This window comes from Triticum aestivum, chromosome 2D (genome assembly GCF_018294505.1).
Source record: "Triticum aestivum cultivar Chinese Spring chromosome 2D, IWGSC CS RefSeq v2.1, whole genome shotgun sequence".
Taxonomy (NCBI): Eukaryota; Viridiplantae; Streptophyta; class Magnoliopsida; order Poales; family Poaceae; genus Triticum; species Triticum aestivum.
In genome coordinates, this window is record NC_057799.1 from 245,792,173 (window position 1) to 245,810,971 (window position 18,799).

Sequence of the window (18,799 nt, forward strand, 5' to 3'; positions counted from 1 at the left end):
ATTTTTATTCATCACATGATATGAGTTTTTCTTGGAGCGTCATTGGCCTTTATTAGGATTTACTTGCTATTATTTAGAGTAATGTTTTGCATCTTTTTAGTTCAATAAAAAGTCAAGTGTAGCCTTTACCATGCTTATTTTGCAAGTCTATATGTTGCTGTTTTGAAAACAGTAAGTTTCCTATCATTGTCTGAATTCTTTTGGAAATTCAGAATGTGATAAAATCTTGAATTTTTTACATAATGAGCTACACTAAATTATCAACAGTGTGGTAATTTTTCAGAATTTTTGGAGTTAGGGAAGTAAGATTCCTCTTGCATTCTTTATAGTCTGTTCTGTTTAGACAGATTGCCGTTGTGTTTACATATGTTTGCTGGTTTAATGATTCTATTTGAGGATGGGAGTATTAAATATACAGAGGCATTTAGTATGCAATGTTAATTTATAATTTTAGTGATTTTCTAAAGTAGAGAATGATAAGGTTTTGCGTTGATTTATACTAACTTATCTCACGAGTTCTTGTTGAGTTTTGTGTGCATGAAGTTTTAAGATTTAGGGAAATAGTGATATGAGAGGAATTAAGGAGACACAAAAGCTCAAGCTTGGGGATGCCCAAGGCATCCCTAATTAATATTTCAAGAATTATCAAGCATCTAAGCTTGGGGATGCCCCGGTTGGCATCCCACCTTTCTTTTTCAACAACTATCGGTCAGTTTTGGTTGAGCCTAAGTTTTCGCTTCTTAACATGATATGTGCTATCCTTGCAATGTTATTTTATTAGGTTTTGCTTGCTGTTTGAATAAATTACTTAATATCTGAAATTTTATTTATGAGAAGGAGTCTTCACATAGTTACGTAATTATTCAACTACTCATTGATCTTCACTTATACCTTTTGGAGTAGTTTGTCATTTGCTCTAGGGCTTCACTTATATCTTTTTAGAGCATGACGATGGTTTTATTTTGAAGAAATTGTTGAACTCTCATGCTTCACTTATATCATTTTGAGAGTCTCTAAATAGCATGGTAATTTTCTTTGGTTATGAATTTAGTCCTAATATGATGGGCATCCAAGAGGGATATAATAAAAACTTTCATATAAAGTGCATTGAATACTATGAGAAGTTTGATTCCTTATGATTGTTTTGAGATATGAAGATGGTGATATTAGAGTCATGCTAGTGAGTAGTTGTGAATTTGAGAAATACTTGTGTTAAGGTTTGTGAATCCCGTAGCATGCACGTATGATGAACCGTTATGTAACGAAGTTGGAGCATGATATATTTTTTGATTGTCTTCCTTATGAGTGGCGGTCGGGGACGAGCGATGGTGTTTTCCTACCAATCTACCTCCCTAGGAGCATGCATGTAGTACTTCGTTTCGATAACTAATAGATTTTTGCAATAAGTATGTGAGTTCTTTATGACTAATGTTGAGTCCATGGATTATACACACTCTCATCCTTCCACCATTGCTAGCCTCTCTAGTACCGCGCAACTTTCGCCGGTACCATACACCCACCGTATAACTTCCTCAAAACAGCCACCATACGTACCTATTATGCCATTTCCATAGCCATTCTGAGATATATTGCCATGCAACTTTCCACCGTTCCATTTATTATGACACGCATCATCATTGTCATATTGCTTTGCATGATCATGTAGTTGACATCGTATTTGTGGCAAAGCCACCATTCATAATTATTTCATACATGTCACTCTTGATTCATTGCACATCCGGTACACCGCCTGAGGCATTCATATAGAGTCATATTTTGTTCTAAGTATCGAGTTGTAATTCTTGAGTTGTAAGTAAATAGAAGTATGATGATCTTCATTATTAGAGCATTGTCCCATGTGAGGAAAGAAACAAATAAAAATAGAAAGAAAGAATAAATGAGAAAAAAGAGAAAGAAAGAAAAAAAAGGAAAGAAAAAAAAATGAGAGAAAAAGAGAGAAGGGGCAATGTTACTATCCTTCCATATTTGTGCTTCAAAGTAGAACCATGATTTTCATGATAGAGAGTCTCCTATGTTGTCACTTTCATATACTAGTGGGAATTTTCATTATAGAACTTGGATTGTATATTCCAACGATGGGCTTCCTCAAATTGCCCTAGGTCTTCGTGAGCAAGTGTAACAGCCTGGCTTTTGGCCCTTTTCTTTTTCTTTTGATTTTTTTGGTTTTTGCTCTGTTTTTCTTTTTGGAGTGGTTATGTGGCCTTGCAACCTGGGAGATCATCTTCATTTCTTCTCCAAAGTGGCTCATCATCCTCAAATCTTTCCCAAGATCATGCCATTGCCATTCTAGCCCTAAACCCTAAAAAAATTTCTTGGGAAAATTCCTTTAAAGGAATAACCTCAAATGCCCTAGGTTGTGAAGCAACCTATATTTCTGTCCATCCAAAAATTCCCAATTAATTCTCATAATTTCTTTGGGTCATATATTTCTCAAATATGCCCAAACACTTCCTTGTCCAGTTCAAAAATAAATCCCCAATAATTATTCTTCATTTCTGTCTAGAGTGGCACTTTGTGAAGGAAGTGTCATTTCTCTTACCTTGTTTGCTCCCAAACTTTTTCGGAATTCTTTTATGTCCAACTAATTGCCTCATGCAAAAATTCTACTTTATTTGCCTAGCCAATCTTCCTCGGTGATTTTCCAAAGTTTCTATCAAACAGAAGCCTTTGTGAAGGAAGTACTAGCTAGGGGTACCCAAATGGGTTGAAATTTTGGACACTCCTTAATGTTTCATATTATAACCCGCCTCCAAATTTCAGCCCCATCCCATCATCTATGTGAGCACAAGATCAAATCTTTGATTCTGTTAATATTTTCAGGGTGTGAAGCAAGTATAATTTATATTGGTTCATTAATTCTGAGAAATTGCCAGATTGTGCTCCTACCCAAATAACCTCTCTCCACCAAATTTGGGACCATTTCATTTAGCCATTTTCCCTCCAAAATTATTGCAAGTTTCTGGTTAGTGAGGATGTTTGTGAAGCAAGTACCATTTTGGTGAATCCAATTGGTATGAAACCCTTACAGCATCTTCATGTGCCCATAACATGCTGATCTACCAAGTTTGAGCTCAAGTTGATACACCATTTGAGTGCATCATCTTGATTTCTATTCTGGACCAAAAATGCAGTTGTGAAGCAACTAGGATTTATATTGGTCCATTTCCCCCTCAAACTTAACAGGATCATAGTCCTTCCTTATCTAAACACCCCAGACAACACCATTTAACCCAATCAAGTTCCTGTTGATCAACAGTGCACTGCCAAGTTTGATGCAACAAACTTGCAGCGATGCGACACTCCTCTCCTTGGCTCCTTCTCTCGATCCATCAACTCCCACAGCCCCTCTGATGGAAAGACAACACTCTGGACAATGTTTCCCTGCCTCTTGCGTCCCCTCCTTGCCTTGTCTCGTGGTGACCGCATGTATTTTTGCCTGTGCACGCGCTCTTGCTGCGTCGAGCACGCTCTGCGCCTCTAACCTCGTCGCATCACGTCGCCCCGATGGTGTCCGCGCGTCCTCTGGTGCCGATCTGACTCCCAGTGCCTCACCCGTCGCCCTCCGCCCTCTGCCCTCTCCGAAAGCGTCCTCGCTGAACCTAGCCGACACGCGCCCACGAGCGCACTGTGCGCCGCTTGACCCGGTCCTCGCTCCGTCTGTTTCCTCTGCTCCCCGGTGTCGCTTTCTTCTCCGTGACCCCCCTGCATCGATCCCTCGTCGTGTTGCCGTGCCCGCCGTGCTCGCTGAGTGCGCCAGAGCATTAGCCGGGCTCGAGTGGCGGCACATGACCTCGGCCCTCGCCCAACCGCCTCTCCTCGGCTATATATAGCCACTCCGAGCCCCTCTCAAGATCCTCATCAACCTCACCTCCTTCCTAGAGCCCTCCCCAGCCTCTTCTTCGAGCTCCAGAAGCTCTTCCTGACCACCATGGCCGCCATGGCTGTCGCCCGCCACCGCTCAAATTCAAGCATACCGAGCCCCCTTCCCCTCTTTTCTCCACCAGAACCCTCCGCCACCATCCTTGACCATTCCCCGGTGGTTGCCGCCTCCTCTTTTTGGCCGGAGCGTCGTGCCCGAGTCCGGGCGAAGACGCCGTCCGCCGCGGTCGCAGCTCTGCTGGCTCCAGTGCTCCTCGGGTGATTCCCTCGTCACCTGCGGGTGCGGGCCGTTGCCCCGAGCTCACCGGTGGTCGTAGCGCGGCAAACGGTGGCCGGAGCCGCTCGAACGGCCACCGGCGCCGGCCCAGTCCTCGGCTCTGTCGGGCGAGCGACGAGGAGAAGAAGGAGGCGGGAGGAGGGAGTTAACCTGCGCGTGGGCCCTGCGGTCCCACCTGACACTGTCTCAAGGCCCGGCCCCGCCCCCTGCCTAGCTGGATAAGTGGAAGCGCATTCACATGAATGTGTTTTCCCATTCAGAAGGCGTATTTCATTGCGGCTTAGGCCAGGAATGCGCTTTCCTTTTTGGAAAGCGTATTCTGCCAAATGCGTTTTCAGTTTGTCCGGCCGAGGGCCTGTTTGTGATGATTTCATTACAGATAGGTCCCTGGCAGAAAAACCTTCATATCTTTTTTATCCTAGCTCCAAATGAGGTGATTCCAAAGCCCACTTCTTCGTCTCATCGAGCCCGTTCTGTTGGTGTCACTTTCATGATGTTGTTACATTCTGAAAATGACCATTATGCTGTTGCCCTTAATCAGCCCCTTCGAGAGAGAACGGTTTCTGGCGATTCTTTCCACGAGCCTCTCGCACTTCTTCCCGATGAATCCCTTCACCCCAGGCAAGCCACACCCTCCATTTGCATGATTGCAATGCAGTGACATGGTTTAAATTATTTGAACTTGTTTAAAAGATTGTTTTAGCTACTTGTGATTTGTTCATGGCATTTCTCGGAGTATTGTTTGATCTTGCTTTTTCCATGATATTGTTTGGAGTTCTAGGACTAATATTTTGCAACTTATGTGGGTGACATGTGCCTTTGGATTCTTAGTGGCTATTATGATTATTTTCATGATGGTATTAGGCTTTGGAGTATTACTTTGGATATCACGTTACCTTTGGATTATTAGTGGCTAGTATTATTTTCATCATGATGCTAGTTGATATTATGTTTTGGAGTATGATTTAGTAGATGATGCTTGCATGTGGATCTTAGCTCGATAGCTTGTTTTTGATATTTGAGTAGTAGTAGTAGTAGTAGTAGTATCGTTCTTGGATTCATTATGCTAGTAGTGTCATGTTATACTCGGAGTAGTTTGAGATAACTAGGTTATGCTTTGGATTATTTGTTAGATATTGCTATGACTTGGATTACATGTTGATAGATGATAGCAGGGTATCAGTTATCACTATTATATGTTGGGGATAAATTCGGTCATTAAGTTGGTCAGGTGCCACTGAAACGGGGTTTTTCTAGTGCAACCACATTTTCCTTTATGGGAAGGCCCTAATGCGATCTATTGTCGTGCCTCTCGCCGGTGCCTCCAACGAGGGAAGGTTATGGGCGTGCGTTACCTTGGCCCGGTAAGCAGACATAACCTTGTGTGCCCGTAGTTGTTGTTAGGCGCCTTTTTGTCCCTATTTGGGACCGTTTTTGTTTTGCCACGACGGTGCCGTTCATGCGTTTGGTAGGCACGGGGCCACCCAGGACTGAACCCAAAAGGGGTGTTTGTCGGAGTGGCCGGGAGAGTGTCATGGCAGTAGGTCGGTTTTGTCGGAACGCCGTTGGTCCACCCGAATGGGAGTGCGAGGCCATGAGTTCTGTGGTGTGGGTAAAGTGCGCTACCTCTGTAGAGTGTGTGTGTTTAATCTATCGATAGCCGTGTCCTCAGTTATGGGCACAAGTTCGTACTAGGTCACACCGTTCGATCAACACCCACGTGACAGAATGACTTATAGGTGATTTATATGTTGATGCTTTGTGAGCAGTAACAGTTTGGCAGAATCCAGATGATGATATTGGGATGATCTCGAGGATGATCATTCAGTTTGTGATGTGGTCACGTGGTGATCACGTGGAGGTATTGATCACGAGGTGATCGAGGTGGTATATTACTTGGCTGGATAGCCAAGTGTGAGATGGTTCATTGAGATTTAGATGGTGGTTTATCAGTACGGTAGTAGTTTCATATCATGTTTAGTAGTCATTTTATCATCGTAGTTGTTAAGTTAATTAACCTGCTAATGTTATGTTATTGTCTTGCCTTGCTTTTGGTTGTTGTGAGCTTGCAAGTACATTCAATGTACTGACCTGGCGTGTCATGCCAGATTGCAGGTGATTCCTTGTTGATTGATTGCTTGTCGAGGTTTCCGCGCGTGCGAGCTAGATCGTGTCACAGCCAGAGTCCCTGCGGAGTGGAGTTCACCACCTTCGCCATTGTTCCGCTGCTATGAGTTGTTCCGCTGCTAGCATAGAGGAGGTGTAGTATCGCAGGAGTAGTGTCGCCGTGCTGATGTGATCTTTTGTAAACATCAGACCCTTGTATTATTATCCTTTGTAATAAGAGCTGATTTGTTCTATGTCAAGCAGTGCCGTATTCTAGAGACATCTCCTCGATCTCTGGGCTGGAATATGGGGCGTTCCGGTTTCTCTGAGCCGGGGTGCCACATGCTTGGTATTAGAGCAGGTCTGGCTGTAGGATGCCCTAGTCAGCGTGAGCGATAGAAACTGGCAGAAATCGGTAGTTTAGAGTCTATCTTGTTTGTTGCATTTGGTTGCTGCATTTGTTTGTTGCATAGCATGCGTATAGCCTTATTATTTGTTACTAACGGTTCATCTGTTGAGTGTAGCTGGCATCAGTACGGATCCACTATAGCTCAGCCCCTGCATTTCTTCCAATTTCTTTTCTTGCTCATTCTTTGGTGTTTGGCGTCATTTCTATCCTAGCAGAGTGATGCCAAGTGATCCCGACACTGTTTGCAGAAAATGGTGCTCAGGTATCGTGCCGATATCCTTCTTCCAGCCTCACCTATTGTTTCGGTGGTAGACACGTTGCTACTCTGGATCGTCCTTTTTAGCTTGTCGTGTTGGCAACCCTTAATGGTCTTAGTCATCATAAAAAGGGCAATGCTAGCCGACTCAGCTTTCCTCGCTATCCTATTTCTTGGACGAGTACGGATCCTTTCCGTGTGCTTGATAACAATGTGCTCGCGACATTCGTGTCCTGCTACATGTTTTCCAAGTACGTCCTTGCCTTCGAGCTAGTCCAGGTTGCTACCTGGCTAAGCCAGCACTTGGTGTAACGATGTTTACACCAATCCTTCCACACATTTATTCGTCCTCATGCACACTGTCACAACATGTTGGATTGTAGAACCGGAGATCCCGCGAGATTTGTGTGCTTAAGTAGGCATGCATATTGTGTGACTAGCAGTAAAATGTGACCTTGTTTGTGTGTGAATTGATTTTTTTTGTGCTTTTGTTTAGTTGAGTTGTTTCTTATGCTTCTTTCTTTTTGGGCCCTCGGTGTTACCTTATTTCCCCTTATGGAAGTTGCTCGTCAACCGACTCCGGACTCAAAGAAGCAGTAAGGATTTTGAATATTTGGAAGAAGCTCAGCTGAACATTATGGTCTGCCCAGTCAACTGCCTAATAGTCTGCTCAGAATACAAATGGTGTCTTGGATTGATTATCGGCATCGAGTCTACATCAGTACAAAATCATCACAGCAGTAATGATCAAGTCAGTTGCAAGACCAACGGCAAATATTTTCAGTCGAAGGTATGGATCATATACAAAGTTTTGGCTCAGCAAGGAATGATGCTTGAAATATGTTATACTCTGAAAGAAAGTTAGAATGAGCTATGATTAAGGAAGGCAGTCAACCAATTTTCTCATGCAAGTAATCAGCCACGGAAAATTATGGGCGTGAGTATGGCTTTCAGTCTGCATATCCCAGTATGAAGCTTTGGATACGAGAAATTCAGTCTTCCTCCACAAGCTATCGGAAGGAATTTATGATGCAAGGATCCCCGATTTTTCCTCAGTATAATATATGGACAGATTCCGGTCCGAGATACCCAGTCTTCCACAGAAAGATATCCCAATGAAAGCTTCTGACATAGGGAATGGAATCTTCCTCAACAAGCAAACTGAGGAGAAACTTCTCAAGTACGAAAATCAGGCTTCTCCAGCATAATACTCCGGTCAAGCTTCATGTGCAAGCCATCGAGATTTCTTGTGCACGTTACCCAGACAAAAGCTTCGAGCAGAAGCTAATGAGTCTTCCTCAGCAAGCTACCCGGATGGCTTCTCTCGTAAGCCACTCAGTCTGCGTTAGTACCACACTATTGCACCGTCCTCAGAGATTATGCGGTGAGTTGGCAGTATATGGCAGTACATCTCAAGAGTCAGATCAGCAATATTGTTGGTCAAAAGAACAAGTCAGTCGAAGCATATGTCTACTTCAGAAATCAAGTGCTCGGCCCACATCTTTCCACATATATGGTGAGGATGTATCCCCGGACATACAAGTTACTCGGATAACTTTCAACCCACGACACCTTGCCATCTTCAGAACGACACCGCATGTCGTATTCAGTATTGTTACAAGATATGACACAGTGAGAAGGTAGTATATGAAAATGCAGTTCAAGGATCAGATTTGCAATAATTTTGTCAGAGATATACCTAAGAAAGGTACGGATCCAACAACCTCATGAGCCATTCGAATAAACATAAGCAGAGACACATCTCGTGTGATGAAAGGATCGACAAGATCAGGAGATGACAATGTAGAATCAATAGTCTTGACAATGGCTACCAAGAGCATTATACCCACACCAGACAAATAGATCTCAGAAACTCTTGTCATCATCATGTATGATTGGCCTCAGCAACAAGATCTTTACAGCTACACGCCCTGAGAATATGTCATATATGTGCGGACCCAGGACAGAAAATAAGCACAAGGAATGTTGCCAAAACATTGCACTAGCCATATCCATGGTCATACGACAAATCAAGGACATATGTGGCCAAGTTATTTCAGTAAGGTATCCTGACAAAGAAAATCATGACAGTCAAAGGATGAGACTGACAGCAAAGGTATGATGATTTTGGCACGACCATCAGGGTCCGGATACCCAAGTCAGTTGAAAGCCATAATTTCATATGGAGCCACAAAGGCATACGCTCAGAGGATTACTCCGTTCTACAAGGACTTCCTATCCCGCTGACCCGCTTAAAAATGGTTAGTGCGGAATATCCAAGTCTGTTCTGTCAGATCCAAGATTAAGGTACAACCTCAGTAGTTTGACTTCAGTGGAAGTATTAAAGCATCACACATCATATTACCGCAGATAGGTATGCCGACAAAATGGGTAAATCAAAAGCCGAACCATCAGCTCAGATCAGGTATATTCACTGGCGGAACCAAGTGCATGGACAACAGGTCATGAAAAGTATTTTCCCGCCAGCACTCCTGTCAGGACAGCCCCAAGATCTTAATATTTGAGGTATGACACAGCTATAAATCCATACCCCGTTATATCACTCCCGACAGAAGGCAGCCGAATCTTTGGTACACACCCCATACTCGAGCCGAAGGAATAAATCAAGATAAATCAGTACCACCTATGAGCAGTCAGATTCCGTCAGAAAATGGCCATGATTCCCAACATTTATGGAACCCAGAAGACATGCATTTGTTTGAGCAGACTCCATGGCAGCAGTAAAAAGTTTTCATGACAAAAAGGGAATTTAAGATCAGACCCATTGGATATCACCACAGATATGAGAAAATCAAAATGATTTGGTATATGAGCAAAAACCTGTCAGAATTTGGGAATGGTGAAGCAAACCATCCTGGAGCAAGGTAATAAGATCATCTGAGATTCTCGGGGGAACAATAAATAAAGGAAATGGATACCCGAGTTGGAAACGGTGACCTCAAGTCATACTTGTTCCCTGAGCAACCAAATCTCGAGGACGAGATTTCTTTAAGGGGGGAGGCTTGTAACGGCCTGGCTTTTGGCCCTTTTCTTTTTATTTTGATTTATTTGGTCTTTGCTCTGTTTTTCTTTTTGGAGTGGTTCTGTGGCCTTGCAACCTGGGAGATCATCTTCATTTCTTCTCCCAAGTGGCTCATCATCCTCAAATCTTTCCCAAGATCATGCCATTTCCATTCTAGTCCTAAAACCTAAAATTCTTTTCTTGGGAAAATTCCTTTAAAGGAATAACCTCAAGTGCCCTAGGTTGTGAAGCAACCTATATTTCTGTCCATCCAAAAATTGCCAATTAATTCTCATAATTTCTTTGGGTCATATCTTGCTCAAATATGCCCAAACACTTCCTTGGTCAGTTCAAAAATAATTCCCCAATAATTATTCTTCATTTCTGTCCAGAGTGGCACTTTGTGAAGGAAGTGTCATTTCTCTTATCTTGTTTGCTCCCAAACTTTTTGGGCATTCTTTTATGTCCAAATAATTTCCTCATGCAAAAATTCAACTTTATTTGCCTAGCCAATCTTCCTCAGTGATTTCCAAAGTTTCTGTCAAATAGAAGCCTTTGTGAAGGAAGTACTAGCTAAGGGTACCCAAATGGGTTGAAATTTTGCACACTCCTTAATGTGCTCGTATTATAACCTTCCTCCAAATTTCAGCCCCATCCCATCATCTATGTGAGCACATGATCAAATCTTTGATTCTGTTAATATTTTCAGGGTGTGAAGCAAGTATAATTTATATTGCTTCATTAATTCTGAGAAATTGCCAGATTGTGCTCCTACCCAAAAAACCTCTCTCCACCAAATTTGGGACCATTTCATTTAGCCATTTTCCCTCCAAAATTACTGCAAGTTTCTGGTGAATGAGGATGTTTGTGAGGCAAGTACCATTTTGGTGAATCCAATTGGTATGAAACCCTTACAGCATCTTCATGTGCCCAAAACATGCTGATCTACCAAGTTCGAGCTGAAGTTGATACACCATTTGAGTGCATCATCTTGATTTCTATTCTGCACCAAAAATGCAGTTGTGAAGCAACTAGGATTTATATTGGTCCATTTCCCCTCAAACTTAACAGGACCGTAGTCCTTCCTTATCTAAACACCCCAGACAACACCATTTGACCCAATCAAGTTCCTGTTGATCAGCAGTGCACTGCCAAGTTTGATGCAGCAAACTTGCAACGATGCCATACTCCTCTCCTTGGCTCCTTCTCTCGATCCATTAACTCCCACAGCCCCTCTGATGGAAAGACAACACTCTGGACAATGTTTCCCTGCCTCTTGTGTCCCCTCCTTGCCTTGTCTCGTGGTGACCGCGTGTATTTTTTCCTGTGCACGTGCTCTCGCTGCGTCGAGCGTGCTCTGTGCCTCTGACCTCGTCACATCGCGTCGCCCCGATGGTGTCCGCGCGTCCGCTGGTGCCGACCTGACTCCCCGTGCCTCACCCGCCGCCCTCTGCCCTCTCCGGAAGCGTCCTCGCCGGAGCTAGCCGACGCGCGCCCATGAGCGCACTATGCGCCGCTTGACCCGGTCCTCTCTCCGTCCGTTTTCTCTACTCCCCGACGTCGCTTTCTTCTATGTGACCGCCTGCATCGATCCCTCGTCGTGTTGCCGTGCCCGCCCGTGCTCGCTGAGTGCGCTAGAGCGTTGGCCGAGCTCGAGCGGCGGCAAATGACCTCGGCCCTCGCCCAACCGTCTGTCCTCGGCTATATATAGCCACTCCGAGCCCCTCCCGAGATCCTCATCGACCTCACCTCATTCCTAGAGACCTACCCAGCCTCTTCTTCGAGCTCCGGAAGCTCTTCCTGACCACCATGGCCGCCATGGCCGTCGCCCTCCGCCGCTCAAATTCGAGCAGACCGAGTCCCCCTTCCCCTCTTTTCTCCACCAGAACCCTACACTACCATCCTTGACCATTCCCCGGTGGTTGTCGCCTCCTCTTTTTGGACGGAGCGTCGTGCCCGAGTCCGGCCGAAGAGGCCGTCCGCCTCGGTCGCAACTCTGCTGGCTCCAGTGCTCCTCTGGTGCTTCCCTCGTCACCTGCGGGTGCGGGCTGTTGCCCCGAGCTCACTGGTGGTCGTAGCGTGGCAAACGGTGGCCGGAGCCGCCCGAACGGCCACCGGCGCCAGCCCAGTCCTCGGCTCTGTCGGGCGAGCGACGAGGAGGAGAAGGAGGTGGGAGGAGGGAGTTGACTTGCACGCGGGCCCCGTGATCCCACCTGGCAGTAGCTCAAGGCCCGCCCCCGCCCCCTGGCTAGCTGGATAAGTGGAAGTGCATTCACATGAATGCGTTTTCCCATTCTGAAGGCGTATTTCATTGCGGCTTAGGCCAGGAATGCATTTTTCTTTCTGGAAAGCGTATTCTGTCAAATGCATCTTCAGTTTTTCTAGCTGAGGGCCTATTTGTGATGATTTCATTACAGATAGGTCCCTGGCAGAAAAACCTTCATATCTTTTTGATCGTAGCTCAAAATGAGGTGATTCCAAAGCGCACTTCTTCGTCTCATCGAGCCCGTTCTGTTGGTGTCACTTTCGTTATGTTGTCACATCCTGAAAATGACCATTATGCTCTTGCCCTTAATCACCCCCCTCCGAGAGAGAACGATTTCCGACGATTCTTTCCGCGAGCCTCTCACACTTCTTCCCGATGAATCCATTCACCCCAGGCAAGACACACCCTCCATTTGTATGATTGCAATGCAGTGACATGGTTTAAACTATTTGAACTTGTTTAAAATATTGTTTTAGCTACTTGTGATTTGTTCATGGCATTTCTCGGAGTATTGTTTGATCTTGTTTTGCCAGGATATTGTTTGGAGTTCTAGGACTAATATTTTGCAACTTATGTGGGTGACATGTGCCTTTGGTTTCTTAGTGGCTATTATGATTATTTTCATGATGGTATTAGGCTTTGGAGTATTACTTTGGATATCATGTTGCCTTCGGATTATTAGTGGCTAGTATTATTTTCATGATGATGCTAGTTGATATTATGTTTTGGAGTATGATTTAGTAGATGATGCTTGCATGTGGATCTTAGCTCGATAGCTTGTTTTTGATATTTGACTACTAGTAGTAGTATCGTTCTTGGATTCATTATTCTAGTACTGTCATGCTATACTCGGAGTAGTTTGAGATAACTAGGCTATGCTTTGGATTATTTGTTGGATATTGCTATGACTTGGATTACATGTTGATAGATGATAGCAGGGTATCAATTATCACTGTTATATGTTGGGGATAAATTCCGTCATTAAGTTGGTCAGGTGCCATTGAAACGGGCCTTTTTCCAGTGCAACCACATTTGCCTTTATGGGAAGGCCCTAATGCGGTCTATTGTCATGCCTCTCGCCGGTGCCTCCAATGAGGGAAGGTTATGGGCGTGCGTTACCTTGGCCCGGTAAGCGGACATAACCTTGTGTGCCCGTAGTTGTTGTTAGGCGCCTTTTTGTCCCCGTTTGGAACAATTTTTGTTTTGCCACGACAGTGGCCGTTGATGCCTTTGGTAGGCACGGGGCCACCCAGGACTGAACTCAAAAGGTGTGTTGGTCGGAGTGGCTGGGAGAGTGTCATGGCAGTAGGTCAATTTTTCGGAACGCCGTTGGTCCACCCGAATGGGAGTGCGTGGCCATGGGTTCTGTGGTGTGGGTGAATTGCGCTACCTCTGCAGAATGTGTGTGTTTAATCTATCGATAGTCGCGTCCTCGGTTATGGGAACAGGTTCGTACTAGGTCACACCGCTCGATCAACACCCACGTGACGGAATGACTTATAGGTGATTTATATGTTGATGTTTTGTGAGTAGTAACAGTTTGGCAGAATGCAGATGATGATATTGGGATGATCTCGAGGATGATCATTCAGTTTGTGATGTGGTCACGCGGTGATCACGTGGAGGTATTGATCACGAGGTGATCGAGGTGGTATATTACTTGGCCGGATAGCCAAGCGTGAGATGGTTCATTGAGATTTAGATGGTGGTTTATTAGTATGGTAGTAGTTTCATACCATCTTTAGTAGTTATTTTATCATCGTAGTTGTTAAGTTAATTAACCTGCTAATGCTATGTTATTGTCTTGCCTTGATGCTTTTGGTTGTTGTGAGCTTGCAAGTACATTCAATGTACTGACCTGGCGTGTCATGCCAGATTGCAGGTGATGCCTTGTTTGATTGATTGCTTGTCGAGGTTTCCGCGCGTGCGAGCTAGATCGTGTCCCAGCCAGAGTCCCTGCGGAGTGGAGTTCACCACCTTCGTCATTGTTCCGCTGCTAGCATAGAGCAAGTGTAGTATCGCAGGCGTAGTGTCGCCATGCTGATGTGATCTTTTGTAAACATCAGACCCTTGTATTATTATCCTTTGTAATAAGAGGTGATTTGTTCTATGTCAAGCAGTGTCATATTCTAGAGACATCTCCTCGATCTCTGGGCTAGAATACGGGGCATTCTGGTTTCTCTGAGCCGGTGTGCCACAGGCTTGGTATCAGAGTAGGTCTGGCTGTAGGACGCCCTAGTCAGCGCGAGCGATAGAAACTGGTAGAAATCGGTAGTTTAGAGTCTATCTTGTTTGTTGCATTTGGTCAGCTTACGGGTTCTGTGACCTTGTGATCAGCTTGCGGGTTCTGTGACCTTGTGAACTTATACATAGGGGTTGGCACACTTTTTCGTCTTGACTCTCCGGTAGAAACTTTGGGGCACTCTGTGAATTTCTTTTTGTCGGTTTGAATAGATGAATCTGAGATTGTGTGATGCATATGGTATAATCAAACACGCGAATACTTGTGGTAACATTGGAGTATCTAGGTGACATTAGGGTTTTGGTTGGTGTGTGTCTTAAGGTGTTATTTTAGTATGAACTCTAGAGATGTTTGTGACACTTATAGGAATAGCCCAATAGATCGATCAGAAAGAATAACTTTGAGGTGGTTTCGTACCCTACAATAATCTCTTCGTTTGTTCTCCGCTATTAGTGACTTGGGAGTGACTCTTTGTTGCACGTTGAGGGATTGTTATATGATCAAATTATGTTATCATTGTTGAGAGAACTTGCACTAGTGAAAGTATGAACCCTAGGCCTTGTTTCGAAGCATTGCAATACCATTTTCGCTCACTTTTGTTACTTTCTACCTTGCTGTTTTTATAATTTCAGATTGCAAAAACCTATATCTACCATCCATATTGCACTCGTATCACCATCTCTTCGCCGAACTAGTGCACCTATACAATCTACCATTGTATTGGGTGTGTTGGGGACACAAGAGACTCTTTGTTATTTGGTTGCAGGGTTGTTTGAGAGAGACCATCTTCATCCTATGCCTCCCACGGATTGATAAACCTCAGGTCATCCACTTGAGGGAAATTTGCTACTGTCCTACAAAACTGTGCGCTTGGTGTCGGTGTACAAAAGTAGGGGTCCTTTTTGTACCTCTCTACTTGTGCACGGGCAGTCAGAGCCACGCCCGCGGCCACACTAAGTAGGGCAGAGGAAGGCACGAGACGGGCAAGGAAACGCCAAGACCAAGAAACACAAAGAATAAGAGGGCGAGGTGGACTCCCCCGGCGAGGTCCTTGCCGGGGTGGCCTCCGCAGCCCCGACAAGAGCCTTGCCGGGGCACTTGCCCAACGCCAGCAGGGCGCGCCACCCTTGAGCCCGAGGGTTCCAACACCGCCAACAACCACATTGGAACCAAGGCTCGGGAGGCACCTGCGTGGTGGCATGCAGATCTTCGTCAAGATCATAAACACACAAGATCAGGTGAGTACCAGAAGACGACAATCCTCGGCAAGATCCTTGCCGAGGAAATCCACGAGACCCCCGGCAAGACCCTTGCCGAGGACGACCGCGGCGCCATGGCAAGACCCCTTGCCGAGGACACCTGTGGGGCCGCAGCCAGGCCCACGTCTGCCAAGACTCCACCGCCGTTCCTATACAGCTGCCAGCCCAACCAGCTTGGCAGGCACCTGCGTGGCAACGTGCGGCTTCCAGGCCAGCTCAGCAAGAACTTGCGTGGTGGCATGTAGATCTTCGTGAAGACCCTACCACCACGCTATCCTAGCAGTCTGCCAGCCTACTTGGCGCTGCATGCCTCGTTGGCCTGGACGCGTGTCGGAGCAAGGCGGAGCAGCGACGGACGGGACGGGCTCGCTGCCGTCCCCAATAAAGCAACGGGACACCTAAGGAGTGCATTTAATGCGCCTTGTCCCGTAATGATAGGCGATAAGCTTGCGCACTGTAGACCTTTCCACCTCCTGTGTGCCACTGTGGCGACCCCTTTTTTGCTATAAAAGGAGGCGCGAGGCGTCCAGGAGAAGGATTCGGATCTTTTGGGCTACGCACGCACCGTAGCTAGCTCAAGAACTCAAGAACACTCAAATACACATCAAAGCAAGACTAGGGTATTACGCATCTTTGCGGCCCGAACCTGGGTAAACGACCTTTGTGCTGACCGCCAGAGTCGCTCTTTGCACAACCCCGCGCCCGCCAACCGTAGATGGGATCCCAGTGATCCCATAGGTGTCGTACACACTGACATCTTTGGCGCGCCAGGTAGGGGGCGCAGTTGTGGAAATCTGGTCTGGTTGGAGCAGTGGTTTCATCGTGGTCGTCACTCCAAGGAAGAAGACGACCAAATGGGCGGCGTCGTCTGCGGATGCGGTGGACACCCGCGCAGCGGCAGAAAAGCTAAGTCATGCAAAACTTCGAGCAATTCCCTTATATATATATGGTTATCATCCTCGAAGATCTTGCCCTGTGTATGGAAAACCTGCATGCAATGGGGCCCCGCCACTATTGGCAACGCCCTTGCTCTGTTTTGAGTCCGCTCAACAGTCCAAGCGGCCGCGTCAAGAACGGCAGGGTGACCTTCTGCAATTAGCAACGCTCTCGTTCTGTCTCGAGTCCGCTCGATAGTTCGAGCGGCCGCATTAAGAGCAGTAAGGTGGTTCACCTGGCAGCAAGCATACCTGACATGCTATTGGGGATCCGACCTCAAGGCGCCGCGGCCTGGGTTTACGCGCCGACAAGCCTACCCGATTAACTTAGGGTGGACATACAAAGGAAGATCAAATGGGAGAATAACATGCATCGGTTCAAAGTACTGCAGAGGTATATTACATATATTGTTGTTGTGGTTCTAACTAAAGATAAAAATTGTCTTGGTCATGAACCTGCAGCGGCGATGAGAAACGGGGTGCCTAATCCCGGCGCTGGCCCTCTACCCTCCGAACTCCGTCGATGCGGCTAATGATGGGCTCGATACGCTCCTCGAGTGCTGCGAGGTTCGCATCCTTCGGCAAGCTCTCCAGCACGGCGTCGAAGTAGAGGTTGGGATTCTAGTATGCCACCTTGGTGAGGACCTTGGTCATGATGCCCCGGCAAAGCTTCCGGGCCTCATCGGCCAGGGAGGCTTCCTTGTTGGAGCGGAACTGCTCCAGGGCCCCGAGAACACCCTCGAAGAACGGGGTCATCTTGGCATTGGGACTCACGTTCGGCTCCGGGGCGTACCTCACATTTGGCATCCCCATGGTAGCCAGCTGCGTGGTGATCCTGCTGGGGACCTCGGCGAGGTGGCTGACCCAGAGGTTATCGCCCTTCACAAAGTCCCCGTGGTTGGCGGCGTCGTTCTTCCGCAGCTGCCTCTCCTTCACCAGATTCTTGGTCAGGGTCTCCTCCCGGGCCTTGACCTCCGAAAGCGTCCCTTCAAGACCCTCCAGCTTCAGCTTCAGGTCTTTGATGGAGTCGTTGGCCTTGGAGAGCTGCTCAGCCTTGCCGAGGACTGCAGCATGCGCCTCGATCAGAGCGCCGTTGAGCGTGTCCTTCTCCTTCGCCAGCTTCAGGGCCTGGTCCTTCAACCCATCCCGCTCCACCTCCAGCTCTTTCACCTTGCCGGCCTGGACCTAGCCCTGAGCATTGAGTGCCTCCTCGTGCCTCTGCTCCAGCTCCTGGGTCCGCTGCACGACAAGCTTCTCCACCTCCTCATCCTTGCCGCGGAGTGTTGCAGTGAGCTTCTCCTCACGAGCGGCAAGGTCCTCCTCCTGGGAGTTTAGCGCGGCCTGGTGCTGGTGCCGAGCAGCCTCATCTTTGGCAGCCAGCTCCTTCGCCAATTCCTAGGCCTTCTCGATGTCGGCCTGCTTCATGACAAGCTCCAGCTTGCGCTCAGCCAACACATCCTGGGCGGCCTTCAGGTCCTTGTAGGCCTGGCGGAACCATGCCTACGTCTCGGCGATGCGCTCCTCGAGGTCCGCCTCCGCCTTGTCCACCACCACCATCCTGGACTTGGCCTTGTCCAGGCGGGCGCGGTGAAGCGCCTCAAGCTTCTGCAAGTTGGCGCTCATGGCCTGGAGGAGCCGCTCTTCCTGGGAACCGCCGCCACTGGCTCTCGGCTCGTCAACATTCTCAAGCCCGGCAGTGGCGAGCACCTCGTCATCAAACACCTCCCCCTCGGTGGGCACCCCAGTGCTCGCCATCCCTAGGAGGTGGACGAACAGGTCGTCGCTCACCCTCAGGTACTTGCTCGAGCCAGAGGCAGCGGAGGGGGAAGGTTGGTCATCAACCGCCCCCTCCTCGGCAGCGGCCTTGCCGGCCTCCCCGGCATGCCCCTTGCCGGTCTCCTCGGCAGCGGCCTTGCCGGTCTCCCCGGCCGGCTCCTTGGCGGCATCCTCAGCAGCACCCTTGGCGGCCTCCTCGGCGGCGATCTTGTTGGCCTCGGCCTCAACACCCCTGGTGACCTCCTCGATGACAGCATCGATGTTCTCCTGGTCCGCCGAGGGAGCGCCTAGATGCCAAGAAGGGGACGAGGTAGAGCCGAATCAAAGTTCAAAAAGAAGAAGAACGAACAG